The sequence below is a fragment of the Pteronotus mesoamericanus genome, unplaced genomic scaffold (genome assembly GCF_021234165.1).
Source record: "Pteronotus mesoamericanus isolate MK-2021 breed Mesoamerican mustached bat unplaced genomic scaffold, CSHL_Meso_final contig_55, whole genome shotgun sequence".
Lineage (NCBI taxonomy): Eukaryota > Metazoa > Chordata > Mammalia > Chiroptera > Mormoopidae > Pteronotus > Pteronotus mesoamericanus.
The window spans coordinates 8,126,451-8,133,496 of record NW_026555198.1 but is presented as its reverse complement, the minus strand read 5'-3'; positions in this window follow the sequence as shown (position 1 = coordinate 8,133,496).

Below are 7,046 nucleotides of genomic sequence, written 5' to 3'. Positions count from 1 at the left end.
TCCTATTTGGATGCCTTTTATCTCTTTCTCTTGTCTGACCACTGTGGCTAGGACTTCCAATACGATGTTGAAAAGAAGCGGTGAGAGCGGACATCCTTGTCGTGTTCCCGATCTTAGTGGGAAAGCTTTCAGTTTTTGCCCGTTGAGTATGATATTAGCTGTAGGTTTTTCATTAATGGCCTTTATTACGTTGAGGAATGCCCCATTCATTCCCATTTTGCTGAGTGTTTTGATCATAAATGGGTGCTGTACCTTGTCCAATGCTTTTTCTGCATCTATTGAGATGATCATGTGGTTTTTGTCTTGTCTTTTATTGATGTGCTGTATCACGTTTACTGATTTGCGTATATTGAACCGTCCCTGCATGCCTGGAATGAATCCCACTTGATCGTGGTGGATAATCTTTTGAATGTATTGCTGGATGCAGTTTGCCAATATTTTGTTGATGATTTTAGCATCTATGTTCATCAGCGAAATTGGCCTGTAGTTTTCTTTCTTTGTAGGGTCTTTATCTGGTTTGGGGATCAGGGTGATGCTGGCCTCATAGAAGGAGTCTGGCAGTCTTCCCTCCTCTTGGATTTTTTGGAATAGTCTGAGAAGGACAGGGGTTAGCTCTTCCTTAAATGTTTTGTAAAATTCTCCTGGGAAACCATCTGGCCCTGGGCTTTTGTGTGCTGGGAGTTTCTTGATTAGTGCTTCAGTTTCCCAGCTGTTATTGGTCTGTTCAAGCTTTCTGTTTCTTCCTCCTTCAGTGTTGGAAGATTATACTTTTCTAAAAATTTGTCCATTTCATCAAGATTTTCAAATTTCTTGGCATATAATTGTTCATAATAGTTTCTGACCATCCTTTGTATTTCTGTGGTATCGGTTGTTATTTCTCCTCTTTCATTTCTGATATTATTAATTTGGGCCCTCTCCTTTTTTTCTTGATGAGGCTGCTTAAGGCTTGTCAATTTTATTAATCTTTTCAAGGAACCAGCTTCTGGATTGGTTGATCCTCTGAATTGTTCTTTTTGTCTCTATGTCATTCAGTTCTGCTCTCATCTTGACTATTTCCTTCCTTCTACTTGCTCTGGGATTTATTTGTTGTTTCTCCTGTTCTTGAAGTTGTAGTGTTAGGTCTTTTATTTGAAATGTTTCTATCTTTTTTAGGTAAGCCTGTATTGCTATGAACTTCCCTCTCAGGACCGCCTTTGCTGTGTCCCATAGGTTTTGGACAGTTGTCTGTTCATTTTCATTTGTTTCCAGAAATTTTTTGATTTCTTCTCTTATCTCATTATTGACTGATTCATTGTTTAATAGTGTGCTGTTCAGTCTCCATGAGTTTGCAAGTTTTTGAAGTTTCTCTTTGAGGTTGATTTCGAGTTTCAAGGCCTTGTGGTCTGAGAAAAAGTTTGGTACTATTTCAATTTTCCTGAATTTGTTGAGGCTTGCTTTGTGTCCTATCATGTGGTCTATCTTTGAAAAACTGCCATGAGCATTTGAAAAGAATGTGTATTTTTCTTCTTGGGGATGTAAGGTTCTATATATGTCAGTTAAGTCTCTTTGATTCAGTGTGTCCTTCAGCGCCACAGTATGTTTATTAATGTTTTGTTTGGAAGATCTGTCCATTTTTGACAGTGGGGTGTTAAAATCCCCTACTATCAGTGTGTTGCTGTCTATATCGTTTTTGAAGTCATCCAACAATTTCCTTATAAACTTGGGGGCTCCTATATTGGGAGCATATAAGTTTACAATGTTGATGTCTTCTTGATAGATTCTTCCTTTAAGTATGATAAAGTGCCCCTCTGGGTCTCTCTTTATGGCCTTTGCTTTGAAATCTACTTTGTCTGATACAAGTGTGGCAACGCCAGCCTTTTTCTCATGTCCATTTGCTTGGAATATTATTTTCCATCCCTTTACTTTCAATCTGTGTAGGTCTTTTGCTCTGAGGTGGGTCTCTTGTAGGCAGCATATGTGTGGGTCATGTTTTCTTATCCATTCAGCTACCCTGTGTCTTTTGATTGGGGCATTTAGTCCATTCACATTGAGAGATATTACTGATAGAAACTTACTCATCTTTTCTTTGTACTTGTGTTCCTCTCTGTCTCATTCTTTTCCTTCATCTGCTTAAACCAGTCCCCTTAGCATATCTTGGAGTGCTGGTTTGGTAGAGATGTATTCTTTTAGCTTTCTTTTGTCTGGGAAACTCCATATTTCTCCTTCTATTTTAATGGAGAGCCTAGCTGGGTAGAGCAGCCTTGGCTGTAGGCCCTTGCTTTTCATGGCTTGGAATATTTGTTGCCATTCCCTTCTGGCTTGTAGTGTTTCTGTTGAGAAGTCAGCTCCTAGGCCTATCGGGGTCCCCTTGTATGTTACTTTCTCCTTCTCCCTTGCTGCCTGGAGGATTCTCTCTTTGTCTTTGACATTTGCCATTTTAATGATGATGTGTCTTGGAGTGGACCTCCTTGGGTCCCTCTTGAGTGGGGTCCTCTGTGCCTCCTGGATCCATGAAAGCCTTTCTCTCCTCAAATTAGGGAAATTTTCCATCATTACTTTTTCAAGGAGGTTCTCTATTCCTTGCTCTTCTTCTTCTCCTTCTGGTATCCCTATTATACGGATATTATTGCGTTTCAGGTTGTCCTGCATTTCCCTATATGCTTCTTCATTCTTTTTGAGTCGTTTTTCCATTTCTTGTTCTTTCTGGGAGCTTTTTTCTACCTTGTCCTCCATCTCACTGATTCGATCCTCAGCTTCATCCAGCCTGCTTTGGATTCCTTCTACTGTGTTCTTCAATTCAGAAATGGTATTCTTCATATCCTCTTGTGTCTTCTTGATAGTTTCTATGTCCTTTTCCAGGCTGATGTAGTTTGCTGTAAGATCCTGATAGTTTCTCTGCAGTTTCTCATACTTCTCTTTGAGCTGGCTGAGCTCATTGAGCTTCCTTAGAACCATTGTTTTGAATTCCATATCTGATAATTCCCTTGCCTCTATTTCATTTAGCTCTCTTTGTGGGGAGTCCCCTTTTCCACTCATTTGGGGGGAACTTCTTTTTCTTCCCATTTTTGTGAGAGTCTGTTAAGTATTTTTGTCCTTTACTTTTCTTTCTGGGCTTGCCTCTGATGATGTCAGTTGTTGACCCTATACAGCCTTGGGTTGTTTGTTTGAGTCTTCCAGGAGTCTAATGCCTGTGTCTGACTCCTGCTTGGAGGAGCTCTGTGACCCCTTCGGTCAGGGCTGAGCTATTTTTTGGGTTCTCTCTGCGCTCTCACACGGGCTCCTTGAGCGCGTTCCCAGCGCGGTAGGGTCCCCCACCTGCCTGGGCTCGCATGTGCTTGCCCCAGACCAGGGAGCTTATTCGCGACCTCCCGTACTCATCTGGCCTCCCTGCACGCGAATTTCGCGGCACTGGTCAGTGTAGGGTCTTCTATTGTGTGTTTTCCCCGCTTTTGGCTCTTTGGGTGCGTTGCTTGCCCTCGCCAAATGGGGACTACGGAAATGGGAGGAAATCAGCTCTAGGACTCTCCGGTTAATCCTGTTTCTGGTCTCTCCTCCAGGGACTCTGGGCAGCTCTACTTACTTTGTGGGCCGCTCCGCAATCGCGGCGGGTAAGTCAATTTACGCCTGCCCTTGCCGCTCTGTGCACTCCCTCGCAGGCTGTATGGGTGCCAGTCTGTGTGAGGCCTTGCCGGCAGATGCAAGTGTTCGCCAGCCCGCGTGGGTCACACATACACTCGCCAACCCTCGCCGGTCACTCGGCGCAAGTGTGCGCGCCTGCTCTGGGTGTTTTGGGGGTGTCTATGTTTGCTTTTCAGCTTTTGGCTCTTTGAGGGTGTGGCCTCTTCCCGCGCAATGGAGCCTACGGCAAGGAGAAGGTCGGGACTCCCCGGTTCCTCCTCCCACTCTTTCCCCAATGCCTCCGTTTTTAGTCTCCCCTCAGGGGCCTCTGGGCAGTTCTGTGACCCCTTCGGCCAGGGATCCAACCCCTGTGCAGACTGCGTTTCAATCGCAGGCAGTCTGGTTCATGCGTGCCCCGCTTCTGCCTCTTTGGGGTCGCGCCTTTCCAGTCCACAATGGAGACTACCGAACGGGGAGGGAGTCGGGACTCCCCAGTTCCTCCTCCCGTTCTTTCCCCAACGCCTCTGTCTCCAGTCTCTCCTCAAGGCTCTCCCAGCCAGTCTGCACTCAGCCCCGCAGCTCACACGCATACAAGCTGTGTGCGGAGCGCACAAAAGGCAGGTTAATTGATTCCCTTATGCCTGAGCGAGATGGTAGCTGCAGAGTGGGATGTGCGTTATCACTCGGGCTCCACCGGCCGCTGTGTCAGTTCTCTTCACAAAGTTTTCCTCACCAGTCTTTTCCCAGGCACCAGCCCAACCTGCTGCCGCCTCTACCCAGAGATCAAGGAGGGTGGCTGCCGCTGCAACTTTTGCGTTGGCCCTTTAAATGTCTTTTTGCATCCCCAGCCACCTGTCTCTGGCAGAGAGCACCCCTAAGCTTTTTGGGGTTGCGTTTTGTCTGTATTTTCTCGGCTTTAGCTGCTGTAGTTTAGGGGTTCCTGTTAATGAATCAGACCCTGTTCTTCTTGGGGGGATGCTAACTGGCAGTTTCAATGTCCCTCTGGTGCCAGTGCCCGTGCGCACCCAGCCCACCCTCTCGAGCCTCCACCGCAATTCTCACCCGTTGGGATGTGTGAGAGTAGAATCCACTGTCCTCGGCACCAAGGCTCCTCTCCCACTATCGCTCCACTGCTTTCCAGGTGATTACTCCATTATTTAGTTGCAATTCCAGTTTGGTTTTGGGAGGAGGTCAGCGTGACTCCCTTTCACTCCTCCGCCATCTTTTCCACCTACAGTCATTTTCTACTTCTATAAAATTGGTAGTAATATCTTCCCTTTCATCCTTTTAATAATTATTAAACTTATTGGGGTAACATTGGTTAATAAAGTTATATGTTTCAAGTATACAATTCTATAATAAATCATCCATACATTGCATTTTGTGTTTACCACCCAAAGTCAAATCTTTTTTCCTTCACCATATATTTCACCTCCTTAATCTTTATTACTTCCTCCAACCCCACTTCCCTCTGGTGACCACCATACTGTTATCTGTGTGTATGAGTTTTTGTTTGCTCTGTTGTTTGTTCATTTTTGTTCAGTTTTAAATCCCATGTGGTTGAAATTGTGTGGTTCTTGACTTTTTCCTTCTGAACTATTTCACTTAGCATGATATTCTCAAGATCCATTCGTGTGACAAATGGCAGTATTTCATCTTATGACTGAGTAGTATCCCATTGTATATATGCACCATTTACTCTTTTTCCAATTATCTATCAAAGGACACTTGGGTTGTTTCCATGTCGTGGTCACCATAAATAATGCTGCAATAAACAGGGGCACACATGTCTTTATGAATAAAGGTTCAAACTTTTGGGGTAGATACCAGAAGTGGAATTGCTGGGTCATGTGGTAACTCTATTCTTAATTTTTTGAGGAACTACCATACTGTTTTCCATAGTGACTGTACCAGGTTACGTTCCCACCAGCAGTGAATGAGGGTTCCTTTTTCTCCACAACCTCTCGAGAGCAACATTTGTGATTACTTTTCTTGTTGACAATAGCGATTCTAAAAGGTGTGAAGTGGCATCTCATTGTAGTCTTGATTTGCATTTCTCTAATAGCTAGTGAAGTTGAGCATCTTTTCATGTATCTGTTGGCCATTTGTATGTCTTCTTGGGAGAAGTGTCTGTCCTGGTCCTCTGCTCATTTTTTAATTGGATTGTTTGTTTGGTGTTGAGTTGTATGAGCTCTTTATATATTTTGGATATTAAATCCTTTTTGGCTGTGTTGTTTACAAGTATCTTCTCCCATTTGGTTTGTTGCCAAATTTTTTAGTGAATGTTTTTTTCTTTTTTAGCAGTGCAGCAGCTTTTGTTTGTTAAGCCCCATTCATTTATTCTTTGCTTTTACTCCCCTTGCCTTTGAAGTCAAACTCATCAAGTCCCCTGAGATCAAGGCCCGTAAGTTTCACGCCTATGCTTTCTTCTATGCAATCTATTGTTTCAGGCCTTATATTTAGGTCTTTGATCCATTCTGAGTTAATTTTTGTGTATGGTGCCAAATCTAGTTTCATGTTTTTGCATGTCGCTTTCCAGCTTTTCCAGCACCAATTTTGAAGAGGCTTTTTTCCACTGTATGTTTTTGGCTCCAATGTTAAATATTATTTTCCCATATACATGTGGGTTTATTTCTGGGCTTTCAGATCTATTCCATTGGTCTGTGTTTCTATTTCTCTGCCAATACCATGCTGTTTTGAGTATCATTGCTCTGTAGTATAATTTTAAGCCAAAATTTGTGAAACCTCTATTATTTTTTTCTTGGGATTGCTTTGGATATTCAGAATCTTTTGTGGTTCCATCCAAGTCTGATCACTTTTAGTTCTATTTCTTTAAAAAATGCCATTGGGATTTTGATGAGAATTGCATTAAATCTGTATATTCCTTTGGGTAATATGGCCATCTTAACTGTTGATTCTTCCAATCCATGAACACAATTTCATTTCTTTGTGTATTTTTCAATTTTTTAATAATTCTTTGTAGTTTTTAGTGTACAGGTCCTTCGTATCCTGCATCAACTTTGTTCCTAGGTATTTAATCTATGTTGTGATTGTAAATGAAAATTAAATTTTCATTTCTTTTTCTGAAACTTTGTTAGTGTATAGAAACACAGTGGATTTTTGTACATTGACTTTGTATCCTGCAACTTTGTTGTTTGTAATGTTTTTGTGGAGTCTTTTGGGTTTTCTATATAAACAATCATGCCTTTGGCAAGAGGTGAAAAATTTGCTTCTTCCAAATTTGAATGCCTTCTATTTCTTTCTCTTGCTTGATTACTCTGGCTAGTACTTGCATTACTATGCTAAATAAGTGTGGTGAGAGTGGACATCCTTGTCCTTGATTTTAGAGAGCTTTCTGTTTTTCACCAAGAAGTATGTTAGCTGAGGTTTTGTCATATATGGCCTTTATTATGTTGAGGTACTTTCTCTGTATACCCCTTTGATTGTTT